At 44.1% G+C, this 25,514-nt stretch overlaps 1 pseudogene; it reads left to right on the top strand.

Moving 5' to 3' along the window:
* The first annotated feature begins 12,776 nt into the window (after positions 1-12,776).
* Positions 12,777-13,760, top strand: LOC116898166 (annotated as a pseudogene).
* The last annotated feature ends 11,754 nt before the right edge of the window (positions 13,761-25,514 follow it).

Below are 25,514 nucleotides of genomic sequence, written 5' to 3' on the forward strand. Positions count from 1 at the left end.
AAGCATTCACATTTTGATCATCCGTCTTGAGTTTCATTTGTTCTAGGCATCTAGGGTAATTCAAGCATTTGGGCTAATAGCCACTTATCAGTGAGTGCATACCATGTATGTCTTTCTGTGATTGGGTTAGCTCACTCAGGATGATATTTTCCAGTTCCAACCATTTGCCTACAAATTTCATAAAGTCGTTGTTTTTGATAGCTGAGTAATATTCCATTGTGTAGATGTACCACATTTTCTGTATCCATTCCTCTGTTGAAGGGCATCTGGGTTCTTTCCAGCTTCTGGCTATTATAAATAAGGCTGCGATGAACATAGTGGAGCACGTGTCTTTTTTTATATGTTGGGGCATCTTTTGGGTATATGCCCAAGAGAGGTATAGCTGGATCCTCAGGCAGTTCAATGTCCAATTTTCTGAGGAACCTCCAGACTGATTTCCAGAATGGTTGTAGCAGTCTGCAACCCCACCAACAATGGAGGAGTGTTCCTCTTTCTCCACATCCTCGCCAGCATTTGCTGTCACCTGAGTTTTTGATCTTAGCCATTCTCACTGGTGTGAGGTGAAATCTCAGGGTTGTTTTGATTTGCATTTCCCTGATGACTAAAGTTGTTGGACATTTCTTTAGGTGTTTCTCAGCCATTCGGCATTCCTCAGCTGTGAATTCTTTGTTTAGCTCTGAACCCCATTTTTTAATAGGGTTATTTGTCTCCCTCGGTCTAACTTCTTGAGTTCTTTGTATATTTTGGATATAAGGCCTCTATCTGTTGTAGGATTGGTAAAGATCTTTCCCCAATCTGTTGGTTGCCGTTTTGTCCTAACCACAGTGTCCTTTGCCTTACAGAAGCTTTGCAGTTTTATGAGATCCCATTTGTCGATTCTTGATCTTAGAGCATAAGCCATTGGTGTTTTGTTCAGGAAATTTTTTCCAGTGCCCATGTATTCCAGATGCTTTCCTAGTTTTTCTTCTATTAGTTTGAGTGTGTCTGGTTTGATATGGAGGTCCTTGATCCACTTGGACTTAAGCTTTGTACAGGGTGATAAGCATGGATCGATCTGCATTCTTCTACATGTTGACCTCCAGTTGAACCAGCACCATTTGCTGAAAATGCTATCTTTTTTCCATTGGATGGTTTTGGCTCCTTTGTCAAAAATCAAGTGCCCATAGGTGTGTGGGTTCATTTCTGGGTCTTCAATGAGTTTGTTGACTCTTAGGTTCCCCCTCAGACCAGTATGCAGACTGATGTTTATGCTCTGCCCACATCTTGATGCCAGAACAGTGTGGAATAGTGTCTTAAGTACACTTGACTAATAAAACTAAGTTTTGTGAAAAAGAAAAGAAAGGGCTTTCTGATCTAATCTCTCTAATACACCTGTCACCTTCTTTCTCCCTACAAGTTCTTTTCCCGTGTTCATTTGGGGTTGTGGTTTTGTTTTGTTTAGTTTGGTTGTTTGTTTTGGGAGTATAACTGGGGTCTCTATGCGCCCTTGGATTTGGAACAATTCCCTAGAACCTGGTGAGCTCCTCAGTGAGTACGGACATAACTGAAGACAATGGCTGAACCTCCTCCAAAATCCATCAGTATCCAACAACTCACAAGGAGAATTAGGACGCTCTGGGCCGCTTCCTCACTCTATGACTGACTGGTGAAGGTGCAGTCGGCTGTGGACCCACTGCAGGCAGCCTTCAGGGTCGGTAAAGGAATAATATCATTGGCTGTCCATTTCCAGAGGGAGGCGGCTCACACCCTATCTTCTGACTCTGCCGTTCTTTCTACCCCTCTTCGGAGATTCTCCCACTTTTGTGCAATGAATGGATGTGTGTAGCTGTAGCTGTTCAAAGTGTTAAGAATACGCGATGGCACTGCCTTCTCCCAAGGCTGGGGATCATTCAGAAACAGAGGACAAAAATATTCTAAGAGCCATAGTCAGTAATAACTACATGAAATAGTGTTTTCAGAACACAACAGGGCAGTTGCCTATATGAACCGACAGCGAGCCGGTATCCATGCAACTGATCAAGCCAGACAAAACCTCAACAACCAACAACAACAACAACAACAACAACAACAACAAAATGCACTTTAAAGTGCGTTCTGATCTGATCTCTCTAGTACCTCTGTCATCTTCTTTCTCCATACAAGTCCTTTTCTCGCTTTCATTTAGGAGTGTTTTGTTTTTATTTTAGCTGAGGAGTTGTGGGTAATTGATGGCTTCTTGGAGAGGTAGTGGCTTTTGTTTAGGGATGTTGTCCCTGCGAGGCTGCCATGGTCCAGTAGATGGCGCTCCGTCTAGTCAAATACTGATAATACTAAGTGGACTCCATGGGGAGTGAGGAGAGACAGGAGAGAGAGAAATGGGAGAGGAAAGGGAAGGGATGGAGAGAGGAAGGAGAGAGAGAGAAGGAGGGAGGGAGAAAGGGAGAGAGGGATGAAGGGAGAGGAGAGAGAAATTAAAGGGAATACTGGTGATGGAAACAATGGAGGAACTGTAGGAGGAAAATGGTGGATGAACTTCATAGAAAGACATTGTAAGTATATGATTCTCAGTTGCTAAACTGAAAGTGAGAGAGAGAGAGAGACAGACACAGAGAGAGAGACAGAGAGACAGACAGAGAGAGAGAGACAGAGAGAGAGACAGAGACAGACAGAGAGAGGGTTGAGTGTTCAGTCTTAAATAGGACAATTGTGTTAATAAGTGTTCTCAGTGGCCTCAAACTCTAAGGTGCATCCAAATCATCTTGAGAATTTATTAGAACTTGGCTGCCATACTCAATTCTCAAGAGTTTCTACTTTGGTTGGTCTAGTCTAGAAGGAGACTCAAATTTTACCTAACAAGATTCCTGGTGATGTGGATGATGCTGGCTGGGGACCAACTTCATTTATTCTAATATAACTGTAGCTGGATCATATTTTAAAACATTGAGAAAGAAAGAAAAGAGAGAGAGAAAGAAAGAAAGAAAGAAAGAAAGAAAGAAAGAAAGAAAGAAAGGAAGGAAGGAAGGAAGGAAGAAAGAAAGAAAGCTCACATCACTTTCTCTATCTGTCCTTTCCTGTGTAGTCTTCAAAAACTTTCACAACTTTAATGGAATAATATTTTAATCTGAAAGTCAATAAAGAACTGAGTACTGTGGCCCAAGTCTGAAATCCCAGCTTTTGGAAGGCAGACAAAAAATGACCATACTTTTGAGCCCAGTCTTGGCAACATAACAAGTTCAAGGCAGCCAGAGCTACATAATGAGACTGTGCCTCAAAAAGCCAAACACTAAAGACTAAAAATAAAAAATAAGGGACTGGAAAGAAGGCTGGGGGGTTAGGAACACTGGCTGCTCTTCCAGGGGACGCAGGTTCCATTCCCAGCATCCACAAGGATACTCACAGCACCTTGTAAGCCCAGTTCTGGTGACTTCTGTCCACTACAGAAACTGCTCATACAAGGTGCAGACATATATGCAGGCAAAACACCTATACACATAAAATGTTCTTAAACAGAGAGGAAAGGTAAATGTTAGAGACTTAAAACTAATGTATTAAAAAGATTATTTTTAAAGTATCATCATGTCTTATTATTTTTATTTCTATAAAATCTCATCAAAATCAATCTATCGTTAGAATATAAAGAACATTTAATCTTGTCTGAATCATTAGAATTAAAACTTATTCATAAAACCTAACATTATGCATACTTATACACTATTTCTTTTGGCTTTCCATTGTATATGTTTGGAAACCTAGTGTTTAAACAATATAAAACAACAAATGAAAGACGTGAAAACTTTAGTGCCTTAAAAAGTTTAACAGCTTAGAGTTTCAATTAAAATCTGAGTCAGGGGTACAACCTATTGGATGTTCCTGATATTACAAGGGGGAAAATTCCAGTAGTTATCGTTTAATATAGGAAAACTTCTTGACTTCTTTTTAAAGCATCTTGACCCTGTTTGTAAGTAAAGTGCATTGTAAACTTTAAAGAGTTCAAGACTTTTCTAACTTTGTTGCTTTCCTTGTTAGGAGATTTTTGGACAAGCGCTCAACCTTTGAAAAGGTTTTAATTTTTATGTTATCGTTGGTGTTTTTGTGTGTGCAAATGCCCGCCATGGCACACATGTAAGATCAGGAGACAAGTAAATCTGTGCCCCAGAGCAAGCACCTTTACCCACTGGGCCTTGAGCAGAAGATTTTTGAAAGAAATGACAAGGAAAGGATAGTTTTCTGTCCTCTCACATCACGATGGCTGTTGCAGACTGCAATGACTTAAGACGCTCTTTATCCGTAGAGGACCATTACTGAAAGTTAAACTGTTCCGTTTTCCTCACTTGCTGCCTCAGTGTTCATAGGGTTTGACTGTTGAAGCCAGCATCTGCTTAAGCCTGGCGGCTTAACAATAGGAATTTGGGGGAGCTCCAGTTCAGATGTGTGCAGGAGAGATGAACCCTGCTTTCGGAGGCTTTTAGGCTCCCTGTCAGTCTTGTATGGTGGGTTATCAAAATCACACGCCATCAACCTTCTTTTTTATTAAATTATTTTATTTATTTACATTTCAAACGTTGCTCCCCTTCTGGTCCCCATCACCCCTCCTCTTTGTCTCTGAGATGGTGAGGGTACCCCCCCCTCACCAGCATCCCTCTTCCCCGGGGCACCAAATCTCTACAGGATTGGGTGCATCCTCTTCCACTGAGGCCAGAAAAGACAGTCCTCTGCTACATAAGTGCCAGGGCCTCCGAACAGCCCGTGTACACTCTCTGGTTGGTGTCTTCGTCTCTGAGAGCTCTGAGAGGTCTGGGTTAGTTGATACTACAGTTCTTCCTGTGGGGTTGCCTTACCCTTCAGCTCCTTCAGTCCTTCCCTTTACTCTTCCACAAGGGTCCCCAACCTCAGACCAATGGTTGGCTGTAAGTATCTGCATCTGTCTTAGTCAGCTGCTGGTACAGCTTCTCAGAGGACCGCCATGCTAGGCTCCTGTCTACAAGCACAGCATGGCATTAGCAATAGTGTCAGGATTTGGTGCCTGCCCATGGGATGGATTCCCAAGTTGGACCAGTCACTGGATGGCCTTTCCTTCAGTCTCTGCTCCATTTTTGTCTCTGAATTTCTTTTAGACAGGAACAATTCTGGGTCCAACATTTCGATGGTAGGTGGGTGGTCCCATCCCTCCATTGGGGGTCCTGTCTATCTATTGGAGGCTGTCTCTTCAGTTGTCTTATTTCTAAACCAAAGAAAGGGAGTCGTGATGAAGGCCCACAGGGCAGCAAGAGAGCTGTTATATGGCTTAGATGAGGCTCGGGCAAAGAGGAAAACAATCAGGACTCAATGAATTGAGTAATTAATAAAAGAATAAGATGGGTTCCATTAGTGGTCAAGTGTTAGGGAATAAATAACACGATGAAGATTATTTTTCCTTTCTCCTACCGCCCCTCTCTCTTCCTTTGAACAACATTATATATTCATACTTAGATCAGATAACAGATCTTTCTTGCATTTAATTAATACATGGTGGGTTCTCCTCTGGCTCAGTGAAGTCTATAAGAATGGATGACATCACCTTCTCTTCCAGGACCAACAGCACAGCATTGTTGGGACTCGTGTTCTTTTTCAAGTCCGCAATGTATGAGGGAGCTATCATCAGGGCTAGCACTGATGAGCATCCTGGCAACTCATATGGAGTCCTACTCTAGAATAATTACTGTGTAAAGGGATTGGTTTAAACATTAATTTAATCGGTTTTAAATGTTTTAAGAAATGTTGGTTGTTTTCTCTTGCTATGGATGGTAAGTGCGTTACTTACTAGCTACTACACCTCTGTTAAGGAGCAAGTGTTATGCAGAGACAGGAAGTGTAGACAACAGTTGTGCAGTCTCCACAGTGCAAACATCTTACTCAGCCTCGATGAGGACTAGGGAGTGTGCCATGTTCTTCCAATGCCATCTAGTGGAGAACACAAGTGATTTTTATCTGAGCTTGTGTGGATAATCTGCCATCCTCCTTCCAACTTTTAATTCATAAAATATTACTTAATAAATGGTACATATTGAGTCACCAATTAAAAATACACTAAAACCAAGAAGGCCAAGTATAAACCATGTTGAATGCCAAAAGACAACGTTATGACAGGTTCTCTCACTTGCAGCATGATGTGACAAAAGAGGAGGCCATCACCAACATCACTAAATCATTCTATTACAGTGTTGGTGGTACATCTGAGTTATTCAAGAAAACATTCTAAGGACATAATCATGAAATTTAGTGTACTATCTTCTTCTATGCTGACTTCTGTCCTTCCTATCCTCGCCCATCCCCTTCTTTACATGAGGGAATGCCCTTCTTTCACATGTTGCCTGATCTCCTTTGTGAGGCCGCCGTGTCAGTGCGCCTGCATGCACCATGCACGCCATGTTCTCCAGCAGGACTAACTGCCCTCCCATGCACCCAGAGCACTTTGTTCTTACATCTCATTGCTCCATCAAATCCTACCATAGCAGCCAGAGATTATTCGACCAGGTTAAGGACTGTTCAAGGCTCTTGGATTTGCTTCATGTCCAGACTCCCTCCAGTTACTTGGAGTCTGGCAGAGTCCTATCAGCATCCTGCTTCAGTGTTCTATCGGCACTACGTCTCTTGACTGGACAGAAAGCCCCGAGAATACAGGCCATATTTAATGATACTCCTAAGAACTCCTAAGACAATAACATGCATGTCTGAGAGAGGAGAGAGAGAGAGACAGAGAGAGAGACAGAGAGAGGAGAGAGACAGAGAGAGAGACAGAGAGAGAGAGAGAGAGAGAGACAGACAGACAGACAGACAGACAGACAGACAGATACAGAGAGACAGACAGGCAGAAAGAGATAGAAACAGAGAGACAGAGAGAGACAGAGACTAACAGAGAAACAAAGATAGAGACAAATAGACAGAGAGACAGTCAGAGAAAACTCATGTGTGTCTACATGCCTGCTCATGGCTGTGTGTACACCTTTGTGGAAGTCAGAGGTCAACACTGTTGTTTCTAAGGAGCTGTGCTTTTTGTTGTTTGTTTTGTCTTGTTTTGTTTGAGAAGGGTGTCTCACTGCCCTGGGACTCTCCAAATAGGTTCGTTTGACTAGCCAGTGAACTCAGTGATCTGCCTGGCTCTGCCTCCCCAACCCTGGGACTACAGACACCACACTCAGCTTCTTACATGGATGGTAGGGATCAGACTTGACTTTCATGGCAGACACTTTGCCATCTGAGCTATCTCCCTAGCCTGTGTGTGGGTCTTAAAATGGAACCCTAGTAAATAACTCTGATTAACTGGAAAGGAAATACTTGTTATCTTCATTTGTTTTACACCCAGTCTTACGTATGTCTCTTCCTCTTCCTGCATGCCATACCCATTTAACAAAGCATTACTTTCTCAAGTATTCGTTACTTGCTTTGGCTTGAGTCATCATGGGAAGTAAAGTTCAGAGCACATGAGGTTAGTAGGCAGACTCTTGCTGAAGAGAGAAATTGAAACAGAGTGTCTCTACATTGGGAGGAGGAGCAGGTGGTGAAGAGAGGAAGGAGATGAACAGGTCATGTCTGCGGAGTCACAAGGTGTACCACAGTCATACTCCAAATCAAGGTGATCTCACAGTCAAAGTGTCCCCAGCATTAGCACCACCTTCTTTTTTTTTTTTTTTTTTTTTTTCCGGAGCTGAGGACCAAACCCAGGGCCTCGCGCTTGCTAGGCAAGCACTTTACCACTGAGCTAAATCCCAACCCCAGCACCACCTTTTTTATTTCCCAGTTGTAGACAGACAAGACAATCCTCACCTCCCACCGTCCCCACCCTGGAGGTTAAATTTGCTAGTTTTTCATGTTTGTGGGTTTCATTTTGTCAAGCTGTCCATTGTTCAGACTAAGAGAATGTAAAACTCAGTGCGTGAAGTGTACTTAAGAACTGTAGAGTGTGGGTTAGGTCACAGTCCGAGAATGACATGGCCCAAGGACCACAGTTAAGACTTGTTTGGGAAAACCACAGGTCAGGGAAATGTGTCCAGTGTCCTGGTATACAAATGGCAGCTCTGTGTTTTCAGTGAGTCCAAGCTGAAAACTTCAGTCTGCTTTCTCTCTCCTGTCAATTACCTGTCTCGTTGACTTGGGAGTAAATTCTTTCAAAATGTGCCGAATTGCTTCCTTCACAGTGGAATTGTTGCCACCAACCTAACCAAAGCCATTACTGAACAGCCTCCAACCTCATATCCCGGGTCAGTGCTTTGCTGCCCTGAGCCTCTACATCAGGCTGCTCTACAGCAGTCAAGATGGCCTAGGCAAAGCAAAGTCACATGCCGTTTGAGATCAAGGCTGCTACCTTAAAAAGAGACTCCTAACTTTAAGTCATATAAATTATATTTTTTGCTCACCTAATAGTCTCATGCAGGGGTTCCTGGCCAATGCCTGCTTGGGATATGGGAAGACCAATCATACAACTAAGGCTGGTAAGTGAAGCAGGCCCATCTTCCCTTTTGGTACTTCTGCTTTTCCTGCTCACATTCTTTTTTTTTTCTTTTTCTTTTTCTTTTTCTTTCTTGATATATTTCTTTACTTACATTTCAAATGTTATTCCCCTTCCCGGTTTTCTGTCCATAAGCCCCCATATGGGTATTCCCCCTATACCTCCCTCTTACTACCCTCCTCCGTATTCCCCTGTACTGGGGGTCCAACCTTGGCAGGACCAAGGGCTTCCCCTTCACTGGTGCCCAACAAGGTTATTCTCTGCTACATATGCAGTTGGAGCCCTGGGTCAGTCCATGTATAGTCTTTCGGTAATGGCAAGAATTCCTCCATAGCCTCTCCGGAGGCAAGTGGAGTACCTGGGTGGGTGTGAGGCTGTTATAATGTGATGCAAGGGGAGCAGTGTGTCAGGTATGTGGCTTAAGATCCATGCTACAGGGGCTGGAGAGATGGCTCAGAGGTTAAGAGCACTGACTGCTCTTCCAGAGGTCCTGAGTTCAATTCCCAGCAACCACATGGTGGCTTACAACCATCTGTAATGAGATCTGGTGCCCTCTTCTGGTGTATAGGAGTACATGCAGGCAGAATACATAATAAATAAATCTTAAAAAAAATCCATGCTACAGGTACTCTAAGAAGTAACAGAAGGTGCGGTTAAAGCAGGGAGGCTATCTAGGAACCTGCCCCAGAATTCCTAAGGAAAGAGCTCCTGCTGCACACATAAATGAACAAAGGGAACAATCAGAGAGGAAAGCTGCACAGAAAGGTTGCCAACATAAAAGCATAAAAAGAAAGGAAATTTGAAAGAAGATATGTATTGTCTCAATAATGACACCTACTGCAATGGGCCCCAATTCTTAGACTATGCGCAGGAGCAAGGCAGAAGAAATCTACTACTCAGAAGATAGTCATCAAGTAGACTCTTCAAACATATGCTCCTGTTACAGCCAGGGTTCACTGCAACATTGTAAAGATGTCCTTATAATCACAGTTGAACAGAGAGCCGGCAGGGTCAATGTTCAGAATTGTCCTTCGAATTTTCCATAAAGTTTTCAGTAATATGGCTCAGGATGGCTGTTTCTAGTAATGCAAGGGTTCAAAGTATAGAGTGTAGTTTAAAAAATAAACCACACTAAAGCCAGCAGAAAACAGACAGCAATCCACAACATCAAGGACTGGAGCAAAGGAGGTTAGAGTCGAGGTCTGAGGTGATTAAAGTGTATGTACCTATAATTATGTGTATGTCCAAGGATCACAAATGTGGGTGAAAAGTGAAGAACTAGGCAGAATGCCACCAGGCCCAGGGCTGGGTTTGTCCACACAGCTACAAGCGCTCTCTCTCTCTCTCTCTCTCTCTCTCTCTCTCTCTCTCTCTCTCTCTCTCTCACACACACACACACACACACACACACACACACACACTTATGTTTATTTCTCACATCTCTTGTACTATACACTGACCCCTGGCCTAATTTGAATACAAGTAATATTCCATGTAGACATAGCAAAGTATGGTTTTTCAGGTTTTGTTGAGTTGATCATTTTGGAAAAGACAATGAAATTATAAGTATGAAATTAGATTCAAAAAGAATATTTGTAAAGGCTAAGAAATAGATTCAGAGTGTTATCAGAACTTTGGAAGTCAGAGCCTTTCTTCTGATGTGCCTTTGGGCAACTTACCAGAAATGCTTTCCTAGAATGCAGCATCCTTACTCTGCCCATTTACAACATTCTCTAGCTCCACGGATGCTCACAGAACAAGGAACTGACTTGAAGCTCTACTTCACTACTGTGATTGATTGATAGATTGTTTTAAGCTGCCTTCAGTCTGTTTCATTGGCTCCCAGGGAAGGAAACTAGAAGAAAACACTTCCATTATGGCTTCCTTCTACTGCTTCACTGCAAAGTCACCGTGTCTGCTCCCTGAACAGACCATTGACTGGGGAATAGAACAGCTAGGTACTAAGCTGCAAGGAAAGTCCTAGAGAAGATAGTGATCCTAGACAACAGAACCTCAGGCTGGCTAGCAGAGGGTCAAGTCACAGAGCTGTTGTAAATCATGTTTCTTATCCCAGTATTATCCAAGCACAAATAGCGCCTTGGGGAGGAATCTGCTCTGGGCTTTCTTCCACTGCTCTCTACAGACAATTTCCTCAGCTCCACCTTGTGCCTCAGGAAAATGAATGAAATAGATGGATGCCAGTTGGCTGGTTGACTTCAGCCACTGTGAAAACCAGTAGAGCATTTTCTGCTGCCTCTCTGGTGTTGGCTGTGAGCTCTCCTCTCTATATATCTCCTTCACCAGCATCTGGTACAAATTTCCTTTCTGGGAGACAGTGATGCCTCCCCAATGGTCCCCCTGTTCTAAGTGGTCAGGGAAGTCAGGATAAACACCAGTGCAAATGTTTCTATAAGTTGCCTAAGAAGATGTTAGCATAGATTCTAAGGCTCTGTAACTCATTATGAATCTGTTTCTTATCCTTAATGGATCCACTTCCTTACTTTTTGTGTGTCCGTGTGAGTGTTGGGTTGTGCATGTCCCAATATGTCTATGGAGGTCAGAGGGCAACTTGCGGGGCTTGGTTCTCTCCTTCTACTATGTGGGTCCTGGAGATAGATCTTAGGTTCTCAGGCCCAACAGCAATCACCTTTACACACTGAGCCACTTCACAGGCCTTTGTACCTAATTTTCTAACTATAATTTTATAACCTTTATCTAAGAGATGGAACTATGCTGTTCGCTATTGGTAAACGATTTGTCTTATAGATCTGCTGTCAAATTATCCTCATGCTCCTCAGTTTGAATACTCATTAATTTCCACTCAGACATTAAGTAATTTTTAATTAGGAGTATGTAAAGGAGTATGCCAGTGTTTGGGCCCACGGAGTCCAGCCAACAGTATCAGATCCCATGGGATGAGTTACAAACAGATGTGAACTGTCCAATGTGGGTACTAAGAACCAAACCTGGGTCCTCTGCAAGAGCAGTAAGTGCTCTTAACTACTGAGCCATCTCTCCTGTTCTTTGGACCTTAACTTACATCATAGAAGAAGGGCCTTCCGAGGCTCTTGCTAAAGGTCTCAAAATAAGTAACAAGAAAAATCAAAACTTTTAGATGATGTCGAACATACCAGTCAAATTTATTGTGACAAATGGGTGGTCACAACAAGTATATCTGGTTATTTTCCCTCTTGGAAGTTAGTGTTAACTTGAAAGTAGCCTTCAAATAAGAGACGGAGAATGTGGCATCATATGTGTAAAGACTCATGTTCATATCAACAAGTCACACCACCCTCTAATTGGGGAGGGATTTGTACAAGAGTGTCAAGAAAGCCGGGTTATTGAGCATTGTCCACTCAAATGTGTGCAGGACGTGGCTTTACTGTAGCCTACTTTGTTGCCAGGCATGCATAACTGTTGAGCAATGCTTACTCTAACTTGTCTTAGTCTGTTACTTTCTTCGGAATAAGGCAGGTGTTTTCTTTTTCTTCCTTATGGTAGACCTGAAGATATCTACGCAGAGCGGCCAAGCCACCCCGACTCTACCTATAGCGTCACCGTTAACATATTGTTCCTTGCCCTGGAGTCTTGAATGACCTAGTTCATCGAAGCTTCTGTATGACCAGTGTCCAGAAATAGACACAATACTCCTGTTGGACTCGTGCTTGATACAGCACTCAACTGGGTTCCCCACATCATCGTTCCTGTACTCTAAAAAAAAAAATCTCTCTTTCTTCTGGGACACATTTAAAATTAATCTGTTCTCTTCACACCCACAGCTGCTACCTCCTGTAGGCAGGCTAAAATTATCTTTCCTTCTCCCATCACTTCCTGTTTCAAATGCCTCTTTTATAGCTCCCAGTGGGGATTTTCATCAGAATCCAGTTTCTTGATCTGTTATTGTCTGACTCTGATCATTATTTTTATGGCTTTCTGATACTTGGTTCTTTTCTCTTCCACAGCTTTGTTCTCTGTCACCTCTACTGAAAGTACTACTAAGTTCACACTGAACTTTGCAGTATTCAACCATTTTTATCCTTTCCTCAATTAGAAATTCCTTTTATGTAACTACTTCATATTTGAAACTTATAAGAAATGCAGTGGTGATCTTTCCTTCCTCAGCATCCATGAACATCCCCATTGTGGAGATTTGATCACATTTTCAGCATCCATGCACACTCCCATTATAGTGCTTTAATCACATTTTCTTTAAAATTTTTTCTGAGAAATTAAGATGTGATTATTGGCTCTCTGCTCCTCCCTGTTCCAGCCACATCTTCTCATGCAGTGCCAGCCTTGTCTCATAGACAAGATGGTGAAGGTCGGTGTGAACGGATTTGGCCATATTGGGTGCCTGGTAACCAGGGCTGCCTTCTGCTCTGCATCTGGCAAAGTGGACATTGTTGCCATCAACAACCCCTTCATTGACCTCAACTACATGGTCTACATATTCCAGTATGACTCTACCCATGGCAAACTCAACGGCACAGTCAAGGCTGAGAATGGGAAGCTTGTCATCAACGGGAAGCCCATCACCATCTTCCAGGAGCGAGATCCCGCTAACATCAAATGGGTGACGCTGGTGCTGAGTATGTCGTGGAGTCTACTGGTGTCTTCACCACCATGGAGAAGGCTGGGGCTCTTTGAAGGGTGGGGCCAAAAGGGTCATCATCTCGGCCCCTTCAGCCGATACCCCCATGTTTGTGATGGGTGTGAACCACGATATATGATAACTCCCTCAAGATTGTCAGCAATGCATCCTGCACCACCAACTGCTTAGCCCCCCTGGCCAAGGTCATCCATGACAACTTTGGCATCGTGGAAGGGCTCATGACCACAGTCCATGCCATCACTGCCACTCAGAAGACCGTGGATGGCCACTCTGGAAAGCTGTGGCCCAGAACATCATCCCTGCATCCACTGGTGCTGCCAAGGCTGTGGGCAATATCATCCCAGAGCTGAACAGGAAACTCATTGACATGGCCTTCCGTGTTCCTACCCCCAATTATCCGTTGTGGATCTGACATGCCACCTAGAGAAACCTACCAAGTATGATGACATCAAGAAGGTGGTGAAGCAGGTGTCCAAGGGCCCACTAAAGGGCATCCTGGGCTACACTGAGGACCAGGTTGTCTCCTGTGACTTCAACAGCAACTCCCACTCTTCCACCTTTGATGCTAGGGCTGGCATTGCTCTCAATAGCAACTTTGTAAAGCTCATTTCCTGGTATGACAATGAATACAGCTATAGCAACAGGGTGGTGGACCTCATGGCCTACATGGCCTCCAAGGAGTAAGAAACCCTGGACTACCCACCCCAGCCCAGCAAGGATACTGAGAGCAAGAGAGAGGTCCTCAGTTGCTGAGGAGTCCCCATCTCAACTCAGCCCCAACACTGAGCATCTCCCTCACAATTCCATCCCAGACCCCATAACAACAGGAGGGGCCTAGGGAGCCCTCCCTTCTCTCTTGAATACCATCAATAAAGTTTGCTGCACCCACCAAAAAAAATGTGTGATTATCATATTTATATCATTTTGATGGCATTGTCTTGGTTAAATACTGGTGTCAAGAACAAGCTGTTAGAACCCAAATTGTATACTTACAATACATCATGAAATGTGGAGCCCTTTACATAAATGACATAGTACTTTGGGGTAGCAGAGAAATATCCCTCAAACGCATATTGGTTGACTGTTATTCCACTGAAAGATGAGTCATGTGAGTCATTCAAATTAGCTAGGCACCCTTTTCTGACCTTGGAGGGCTCTTGAACACATGGTTCCCATAACCTCAAACACAACTCAAGGTCTTGTACTATGGTGGAAACTCCCCCATGTCTCCAGAGGTGTTTAAAAGAAGGGACTGAGTTAAATATTTTAGCCCTGGGCATCTGAATCCATGCCTATGTGTAACTCTAGACCCAAGGATTGTAAAAACATCCAAATAGAGATACAAAGATTGATACATAAAGTCGCAGTGTCTGTCTACTAGAGCTCCTCAGGCCATTTTTATTGAATGAGCTCAAAGTTCTCTGTAGATATTATCTTTATAATTCTCTTAACAGTCCCTTTTGGCATTAAGAAACCAGAAGGGGTTGATTAACACTGCATGTTTTTGAAGAGCCGCCCTTTAATGGAGGCAGCAGGCCCATATCCCTAGGGTCATTTCTCCTGGCAGGTGGATGGCCTGCCTTAAGTCAAGGTCACACTTTAAGGTACTGACATGCTTAGAAAAGAATTCTAGTTTAATGATCTACCCACAAGTTCTGGCTGCTTTCCAAGTGTACAAAGTCAGCCCCGAGACACTGAGGAGTTCAACTAAGAACATCTACATAAACTCCAGTGTTCCATGGAAATATTCTCTGGAGGAAGAGTCAGGCACAGAACAGGAATATGAATAAATGCTAGACACATAGTAGTGAACCCCCTGCTCCTCTGTTCTTGTCACAACAGAACCGGCCGGTGAACTTTAAAGGATGTGTTCCATGTCTCAACCTGTCTCTCATTTCCTGCTTGACACACTGGCCTCTTTCAAATATTCTAATAGGTAGTTACTCACATTGCTACACACCCTCTCCTGGAATCTAAATAAAAAGCAAAAGGAGCCATGAGTTGGCATTAATAATCATCTTTCATTCCACAAATCATTGGGGTATGGAAGGAAGCTTGTTAGGCTGTAACCAGTGGAAAATGCCTTCCCATTCTACACAAACACACCGTAGGAAGCATCTTCCCACAGACAACCCTGAGATTTTTCCTCTGTACTGAGGAGTTTTTGATGGACACTTTTCTAGCTTTCCCTGTCTACCAATGATCTTCCCTTCCCCTCCTTCCCTCCATCCTTTCTTTCTCCTTTCATTCATCTTCCCTTTCTTGTCTGTTTTCTATATGCCTCTTAGATACATTCCACATTGCTTGACTCTTTACTCTCTCTGCTCTAGAACAAGACTTCTTAATATGAGATTTTTCCACTCATAATCTCTTTTGCTCAATATTTTTACACAAACCATGGATACATAATTGGTGCTAAACTTCTGAATGTGGAACATTGTTTTTCACTGTCCTCCCTTGCTTTTAAACTTCATCTGTCCTAAGATTACCAATATGTGCCCATTACCAGTGAATGGGACCAAGGGACCAAGCCCTCAAAATATGAGACTTTTGAGAGAATACCTCATATTTAAAATCACAGAATTCCTCCCCAGATCCCTAACACCCATGCCCATTTTGTATTTCGAATGTATTCAACCCTTCATCCCCAACAGGCCATTTTTCAAAATTCTAAGTTCAAAAATTTCCCTGAGACACAAGGTAAACTCCTAACAGATGTTGCTTAAAATCAAAGTAAAATGTAAAGTAAAAGAAGGGCTGGGAGCTGGAAAACCACTTTGAAGCCAAGAAGAGCACTTGCTCCAGAGGACCCACATTCACTTCCCATCACTCATTTGGCAGCACAAAATGATCCACTGTAACTCAGCCACTAGGATATGATGAACTCGGGACCCAGTCTCCAGGAGACCTGCATTCTTGGTGGTACACATATGCTCGTGCATTATGCAGACAAATTTTACATAAAAAAAAAACAATCTAAGGCTGGAGAGGTCCAGTAGTTAAAGGGAATAGCTGTCTTCAGGGGACCCAGGTTTGATTTCCACACCAACATGATTACAGGTCATCTGTGACTGGTGGCCTCCTCTGCCTGAAGACGCTCCTTGTCAACCAGCCATCCCATACACATAAAATAAAACAAAAAAGTAAAAAGTCTTTTAAAGTAAAAAATGGTTATGTACTTCCAACACATAGGTACAGCATAAACAGTCCCATTCCCAGAAGAGGCTGGAGAGATGTAAGAAAAATGGACCAAGCTTAAAGTAAAAAACCAAATGGTGATGTAAACTTTGTCCCAGCTCCATGCCTGGCACCTGAGTGTTGCTGGCACTCTTTGAGCCCAAGGTCTTGGGCGGCCTGGCTCTCTCAGTTCTGTCTATTTTGCTCAATGGAGCCTCTCTCTGGGCTGGTTGGCGTTTCCTGATTTCAGATGACCAGATGCTCTACAGTCCTGCATACCTGACTGTGGGTCCCCATAGCATTCACAGCTTCACACACACCATCCTTCCAGGTTCAGACTGTAGGGCTTCCTGCTCACCATGCAGAGTGTCTGTCTGTGGGGTTTCCTCCTAGAACTCTGCAGAAGCCTGTGTGACCCCATAACACTTATATTCTGCATGTCCCAAAGATATCAATACTATGAATGGCACCAAGATTTGATGCCAGTGGGTGAAGTAGACAGACTCTGGTATCGGTATATTGAAAATGGTCCAGTGCTTCTTGGCTTCTTTTTTAACTGCGTTTTCTTTCATACCATACCTTCTTATTACAGCATCACATAGATTCTTGTGATTAAACCACAAGTTTGGTCTTTTTTATTTTTTCTTCCATGTCTCACTGCAAAGTCATTGGGGCTTAAAAACATGTCAATGTTTTGTGGTACCCTGAATGCTGGGCTGTTTTTGAAATCTTTGTCCTATTAACTTACCCATCGATTTTAAGTTCACTCACACAGAGTCCTAAATTTCTGCCAAATGTAAGCAACACAAGGAGTCCACTTTCCAACAGTTTTACTCATTCTAGCATAAGCCCTGTAAATACAACCTGGACTGACATATTTGCTCTTCCAATCTCCATCGAATTGCCCATCAAGCCTGTACACAGCATGTTGTGGCTTTCTATGCCACAGCCTCTTCAAACTTTCTGGAAACTGCTCCAATCAGCCAGTTCTGAGCTATGCCACCAGGCAAGCTACAACAATGTCCAATCTCCAGACAGTTTTCTCTGTTAGACTCTTCATCACTGTAACAAAATGACTTGAGCTTTTTAAGAGAGAACTTTAAGAGAGAAAAAAAGTATTTGCTTTGGTGCATAGTTTACAACTCCAGTCCCTGATAATTTAACTGTGTTTGCTTTGCATCTTATATTTAAGGCACACTATCATGGTGGATAGCATGTGGAAATAAATAAATTGCCTCATGGTCACATGAAGCAGAGAGATAAGAGATGCATTAGGGCAAAAGACACCAGCTTCCTCCAGCCAAACTCCACCCACTAATATCCTGCATACACTATGAACTGCTCAGATTAATCCCACTGATGAATTGCTAACGCTCATGAACTATTTACTATTCACAGCACTCCAGCTGAAGACCAACCTTCAACATGTGGACTTTTAGGGACATTTCATAGTCAAACCATAAAATGAAGCAAGTTTATTGATGACTTGGATGATTTCAACAGGCCCTGGGAATACAGCCTCTACGGTTCAAGGTTTGGACTGATGGTTTTCATATAAAAGCTGTATTACCTTTTATTGTCTTTCATGAGCTAATCCTGAAAGTGAGACCCAGTGAGGCATTCCTGTATCAGAAAATAAAAAAGGCATGACTAAGTGAGATAAAGGAATGTGCAGATTTGATAACTTTAATAAAACAAACATAGCAAATGTTCGTTTTTAGACTCCAGATACTAGGAACTAATTCTGTTATCCAAGTCTCTCATTTTCTGTATATGCCTAATACCTTCTAGTAAAATTTGGTGGAGGGTTGAAAGAAATAATTAGTGGTTGAGAGCCATAGCTGGTTTCCAAAGGAACCCAGGTTCATTCCCAGCCCCATGTGACTGCTCAAACCACCAGTTCCTCTAGTTCAGAGAATCCAGTGCCTCGTTGTGGCTCCTTCATCCTTTAACAGACACATGCATGGTACGGACATACATGCAAAAATACCTATCTAGTTAGAGTTATCATTGCAAGTGATAAAACAATTATGACCGAAGCAAATTTGAGAAGAAAGGATTTGTGTGGCTTATGATTCCAAATCATTGTTCATCATTGAAGGAATCAGGACAGGATCTTAAACAGGGAAAGGAACTGGAGGAAGACCTTGATGCAGAGACCAGGGGAGGGTGTTGCTCCCTGGCTTGTCTCCTTAGTTTTAACTCATCCTGCTTTTTACAGAACCCAGGACTACCAGCCCAGGGGACTGCACCACCAATGTGAGCTATAGGCCTTTCCCCATTAATGTGAATTGGCCTTAATTCACTAATCAAGAAAAATGCCTTTACAGTTTGGGTATAGCCCAGATCTTATGGAGGCATTTATTGATTGAGGTTCTCCTCTAAGACAACTCTAGCTTGTGTCAAACTGACATAAAACTAGGCACCACTATATATATATATAATTTTAAATTTAGCCGGGAAAAGTACCTCTTTAGATTCAGATCCTAGCCCTTATACTGATCATTACTGCTGCCCTCACGCCTTTTTGGTTCTAAAATTCAACCAATCATCATTGCTCAGTCAGTGTTCACCAGTTGTACCAGGCATGTGAATCCATAGCTCATTATTTTTAATAGATCACTGAAAATACAGAGCTAGCCTGGAGGCATAATGTGAATTAAGCAGCTCTGTCTTCAGGTGCTATGATATCTTAATGAACCTTCTCCTTAGCCTGTCATAAATACACACATGTGCAACATGTCATAAAACTAGAATTCAGTATCCTTCATTCATGCGTCTCAGAGTCTCACACACTTTAACTCAGAATGAAGGTTCATTTTGGAGTCGAAACTTGACGAAATAATCAAGTTAACATTAGAACACTGGGCAGGGCAATGAATCCCAATATGACTGGTATCTTTATAAAAGAATTTAAGCAGAAACACGGAAGATGTGAAGAGGATAGCCATCTCTAAGCCAAGGAACCTCTTGAGGAAGAAGGTCATAGAGAGGACTAGAACAGGATCTTACCAGCTTCTTCAGAGCTGTGTAATCCAAACCCACCTTGATTTGGGTTTTTTGATGTCCAAAGCTTTGGAAACAACTTTTGTTGAGTTAACCGGTTTGCAATATTTTACATCTCTCGAGAAAACTTATGCAAAACACAACTTGGTTCTCTTGCTCTTTCTTTTCTTTTCTTTTCTTTTTCATTCAAATAATCTTTTTTTATTGGTTTTTATTTACATTTCCAAAATGTTATCCCTTTCCCTCCCAAACCACCCAACAGTTCTGCCTCCCTTGCCCTGACATTCTCCTACACTGGGGGTCCAGCCTTGGACCAAGGGCTTCTCTTCCCATTGGTGCCCAACAAGGCCATCCCTCTACTTGTATGCAGCTGGAGCCATGGGTCTGTCCATATGTACTCTTTGGGTGGGTGGTTTTTAGTCTAGGGCTCCTGGTTGGTTGGCCTTTGTTGTTCTTAGGGTTACCGAAACCCCTACAGCTCAACAATCCTTTCTCTAAAACTCCTCCCGTGGGGGACCCATTCTCAGTTCAATGGTTGTGTACAAGCATCTGCCTCTCTGTATTTCTCAGGCTCTGTGAGAGCCTCTCAGAAGACAGCTATATCAGGCTCCTGTCAGCTTGCACTCCTTGGCATCCAACAATATTGTCTGGGTTTGGTGACTGTTGTGGGACTGGATCCCCAGGTGGGGCAGGCTCTGAATGGCCTTTCCTTCAGTCTCTGCTCCAATCATTGTCTCTATATCTCCTGCAATGAATATTTTTATTCCCCCTTTTAAGAAGGACTTAAGTATATGCACTTTGTTGCCCTTCTTTTTGAGCTTCATGTGGTCTGTGGATTGTATCTTGGGTAATCCAAGCTTTTGGCCTAATATCCACTTATCAGTGAGTCTCTACATTCTTTTCTTAGTCACCAAAGACTGTGTCATTTGTGGATCCCTTGGGCTCCACATATGGACAGTTAACAGAATATCATCTATCAGACAGTAATCTCCAAATGCCTGCAGGTTTATCAGGGAAGAGCATGGTTTTAACAAAGGCTAACATTAATCCAAAGGAGGAGATGTGGAGACAAGAAGTTTGGAGCCAGAGCTTGAAGGAAGGAAGACAGGAGCCTGCGCCCACCTGGGATCAGCCATAACAGTCTATAAACCCAGACAATATTATTTGATGCTAAGAATTGCATCTTTGAGCGGGGCCTGATATGGCTGTCTCTTGAGAGGCTCTGCGGAAACTACAAATACAGAGCAGATGCTTGCACACAACCATTGAACTGGAATGGGGTCCACAGGAGGTTAGAGAAAGGATTGAAGGAGCTGGCAGGGTTTACGGCTAAGACAACAATGCCAACCAGCCAGAGCTCCAGGGACTAAACACCACCAAAGAGTACCTGGACAGACCCATATCCAGCTGCATATGTGGCAGAGGGATGGCCTGTTGGGCTCAATGGGAAGAAGCCTTGGTCCTGCCAGGCTGGACCCCCAGTGTAAGGAGATGTCAGGCAAGGAGGCCAGATGGGTGGGTGGTGGTTTGGGGAAGGGGATAACGTTGAGTGTGAATAAAGTCAGTAGAGATTGTTTGGATGAAAGAGAAAGAAAGAAGGCAAGAAGAACCAGGTGTTTGCATGAAGTTTTCTGCAGTCATGGTGAGACATGAAGTTATGACATGTGAAGGACAGGCATTTTCAGGAACTGATGGTGGGGCTAAAGGCCCAACAGGCCAGGATGATCTGAGAACTTTTATTGAGACCCAGGTATGTAATTAGTTGTTTGGTGGTTTGGGTGGGCATGCAGAGGTGAGGTGGATCTGGAATCTGAAAATGTTTATTTATGTTTTTGTGCAAGCTGACATGTGTTTGATGGTGGTGTGGGGACTGAGCCTGTGGATTCGATCAGGAATTATGAGACATGCTGACGATTGGAAGACTCTGTGAACAAAAGCAGCCAGCATTCAAGTACTGCAAGCCAACTTCCCCCGGACATGGAAAAAAATGAACCGAGAACTGTCACAGAATCTATGTAATGTTGTGAAAAACACAGTTAAAAGAAGCCAACATTCAATGCAGAATATGACTGCATGGTGTGGGAAGGTGTGTGAACAGGCAGGCTGGGAGCAGCAGGCATGGGCTGGGGCAAAGTTTGCTCTTATGAGTCCGGGCCACTGTGTCGTTCGCTCCTTTCTGGGACTGTGGAGAGTGCTGCTGAAAAACTTTGTTTATTTGTGTGTAATCATGGTTGACATGACGTCTTCCAGGCAGAGGCAGACCGACTGTAATCTCATTGACCCTGTGATTACAGAAGTGTGGGAAGGACAGATTATCCATGAGCAAGAAGTGGAAAATCTTCCAGGAAGTCAAAGCAATGAGATGTGTCTGAAGGCATATAGAAAACGAAGAAAAGGGAAGATGAAATGAAAGGAGGAGGAAGAAGATCATTATTGGTTTGAAGCTAAATAAATCAAAACTCGGTACAGAGGAAAAATGCTGAGATTGGGAAGAACCGTGTGTCGGCAGGTGAACATGGAACATCAAGTTCCATGTTGGTGGGAGCTGGTGTAAAGACCTTGAATCCACCTGCCCAGGAATGGGATGTGGATATGCTGCCTCCGTTGAAGCTCTCAGAGCATGCAGAACCAACATTTCTTAATGCAAGACATTAAAGGTATAGCTGTCTGCAGAGACAGTCGCCCAGATGCAGGTGCATGGGCGTGGTTCAGATGCTTGAATAAATCTGATTTGAATTATGGGTGCCATCAAGTGGGCCTCTCAATCTGTGGGCTGTGGGGACTCTTACTCGCTGGAGGCCAGTCCACCACTTGTTGCTGGCTGTATTCATGTCATACCAAAATTGCTGAGCTGTCTCAGAGTGAAGGTGAGTTGCTGTTGTCTGAGGAGACGGCCTGGTCACTCGGCCCAGACCTGTGGGGCTGGGTGGCATCACAGTGAGCAGAGTGCAGGGAAGGCAGCGTGAGTTGTTCGCTGTGTGTGCCCTGACATGGCAGCACCAGTGATGTGCAGCTTTCCCATCAGTGACGTGATGGTGCTGGTGGTTCACCCATCTGACATGGGGTATGTGAAGGGCGGACAGCCCATGGGCACCAGCGTCACCCCCATCGCTCCTGACTCCAGCTGTGACTGTGCAGACCTGCTGAATGAGTCCAGAGGTTGAGCAGGCTGAGCCAGTGGTGGGGATGGTTGGGGATCGTGGAGCAGGGAAGCACCTTGCAGGAGGCGGCTGGTGTGGGGAAGAGTTTTTGGGGTGGGGACAGTTGATCCCAGGACAGCAAGCTAGATCTTGAGCCTCAGGGCAGGCTGATAGCAGTGGCAGGCAGGTCTGTAAGGAAGAACTAAGACAGTTAGAAACATTGCTCAACATGCCAGATCTGTGACACCCATTGTCTGTGTTAAAGTTTGATTTTCTTGTTGCTGTTTGAGACCTGGCAAGTGACCTTGATGAGTTAAGTCCCAGAACAGGAGAATGGCTCGTGGTTAAGGCATGCCCGGAGACAGGTTTGCTTAGCATTGGGCAGTTCACATCTGTTGCTCATCCCATGGCTGAATAATTGCATACTCTGTTAAAATTGCCCAATGTCTGGTGAAGTATTCAACTGAGGCATGAGACAGACGGGCAGCAGATCTGACCATTGTAATGGCGGTGGCAGATGAGGTTGAGGTGAGGTTGGAGGTGGGTGAAATTGCAGTGATGACTCAGTGTGGAGGTGGTGCTGTTGAGCCACGGGATCACATGGGAGGAGGTGGCTTGAGGCCTCGTGCTGGGACATGCGGCAGAGTGGATCCGTGAGTGAACGGAAACATTGCGCTGGGACAGTGGGGAGAGGTTGCCCAGCTGGTGTGAAGGCCAGGTTCCTCCCAGGCTGGGATGGTGGGATCTGCAACCAGTCAATGAACAGACTGAAATCGTGCAGTGAAACTGAAATTTCAAAGTGTGTGAGATGTGACCCTGGGTGACGTGGCATACACATAGTCGTGCATACACTCAGACCTCGCTGTCCAGTCGCGATATTGGTGCGTCATTTTCTGCTGGCTGGTAATTTATTTAAACTACACTGAACACTGCATTAAACAGCATCCTAACATAAACCGAAGAACAATTGAACATTGACCTGCGACTCTGTTAACTGTGGTTGCAATGTTTGAATTTCTTTATAACAAGCCGATACAGACTGACAAGGCTAACCATATGTAACGAAAATAACCTTGTTGAGCGCAATGAGGAAGCCAGTCCTGGAGATGAACCCCAGTACGAAAGTCTGGAGGAGAAGAGGAGGAACCCTTAATGAAAACATATTGAAAGGAAGACAACATTTGAAATGTAAATAAAGTATATCAGAAGAAAGAAGAAAGAAAGAATGTGACTTGAAACTGAAGTACTGTGTGATATTTCCCATGTCTAGAGCAAAAATTTAAAAGTTGGGAATGTCTTTGGAAGTAACACTTGATCAGCGGCTGTATTTGCTGCCTGGGCCACCGACTGCTTGTGAGCAGCAATGAAGGCTCAGGGCATGGCTGCTGACAGATATGAGGTTGGAAGCTGGGCCCGTGACTTTGAACAGGTTGGTGAGCAGTGATCACTGTGATTGACAGAAGGTTGCTCCCAGTCAGACAGGTAATTGACGGGAGACTGGGATTTTTCGGCTTGGACTGCAGGACGCTGGACACCTGTGGTCTGGTGGGACCCCTCTGCAGTTCTTGAGTACACTTCACGCTGAGTTTACATTCTTAGTCTGAACGATGGTTGGCTTTTAAAATGAACCCTGGCTGAAACTAACAAGTAACTCTCCGAAGTGAAAGAACTGGTGAGATGTGAAATAAAGGTTCAGTGGCAGACACAGGTTGGTCTCATGAACTGGGTGTGTTTCTTTCAGTTAATCAGAGTTATTACTGGGTTCCATTTGGAACCCGCAAAAGTCTCAGGAAGCAGTTCACAGCTCCTGAGGTGTGTCGGCATGAAGATGGTGCAATGTATTTAATTGGTGACTCAATATATTACCATTTATCAAGTAATATTTTATGAATGAGGATGGAAGAATGAATAAAAATCTCACTTGTCTCACTAGATGGCATTGAAGAACAGCACACTCAGATCTCGACGTGAGACTCCCTTGAGATGCCAGAATCAGTGCTGATGTTGATTCGTGGACAATGGTGGGACTGATGGTGGGACCGCCACAGTGTTGGACAGGGGCTGGGATTCGGGAACAGAATGGGCAGAGACAGAAGGCCGTCGATGGTCAACAGAAGATCCGTGAACAGAATCGCTGTGAAGTGCCATGCTGACGGTCTCTGAAGGCTGTGGCCGATGCTGAGGTGGGACCCTGTGGAAGGTAGGGAAGGACGGAAGGGCTGAAGAGTGAACTGACCCACAGGAGAAAGGGCTGTGTGTGGCAGATCTCAGGCTGAGGCAGCCAACCAGAGAGTGCGGGCAGTGTGGCAGGAGGACTGCGGCCTCAGTGGTGCGCCCAGTCCTCAGGGGCTGGCAGAAAGAGGATGGCAGTGCTGAAGACAGAGTGAGGGACCAGAAAGCGTTGAGAAGGTTGATGGTGTGTGGAATTTGACAAAGCAGGTTCAAACTGAGGCAACTTTCGTGGCGATTGCAGAGTCGTGCGATCTGCAGCCATGCAGTGTGAAGGACGAAGCTATCGCTGAGCCAGTGAACAAGGTGCTTTGCTCTGGTACTGATCTTGTGACAAGGTTGACAGAAAGTCAGGGATTTGAGATGGAGGAAAAGGATCAGATCAAGGCACTTTAAAGTGCATTGTTGTTGTTGTTTGTTTGAGAACATTCATTGCACAAAGTGGGAGGACTCGAGAGGAGTGAGCGACGAGAATCGAGATGAGGTGGCAGATCTGGTGGATTTTGGAGGAGGACCGTGCTGAGGCTGACTGAAGGAAAAGAACTGTGAGAGGTGTGGGATTGGATCAGAGTCAGAGACATCAGGTGGGCGGGGAGCCCGCAGACAGAGGAGCCAGAACATCAGTGAAAGACAGCATTTTCGGCAGGTGGTGCTGGTTCGGCTGGAGTCGGCATGTGAAGAATGCAGATCGATCGTGAAACAGAGTCCAGAGCATGGACAGGTCTGACAGGAAGAGATGGGGTTCAGAAACAGGGGTCTGCCCGTGACGGCACAGGAGTCGTCGAGGAAGATGGTTCCTCGCAGATGAGGCTGAGATGGTGGTTGCAGACTCTGGAGTAGATTCCTCGAAAAACAGACGTTAGTACCTGTGTATGTGGCCGTGAAG

This window comes from Rattus rattus, chromosome 4 (genome assembly GCF_011064425.1).
Source record: "Rattus rattus isolate New Zealand chromosome 4, Rrattus_CSIRO_v1, whole genome shotgun sequence".
Lineage (NCBI taxonomy): Eukaryota > Metazoa > Chordata > Mammalia > Rodentia > Muridae > Rattus > Rattus rattus.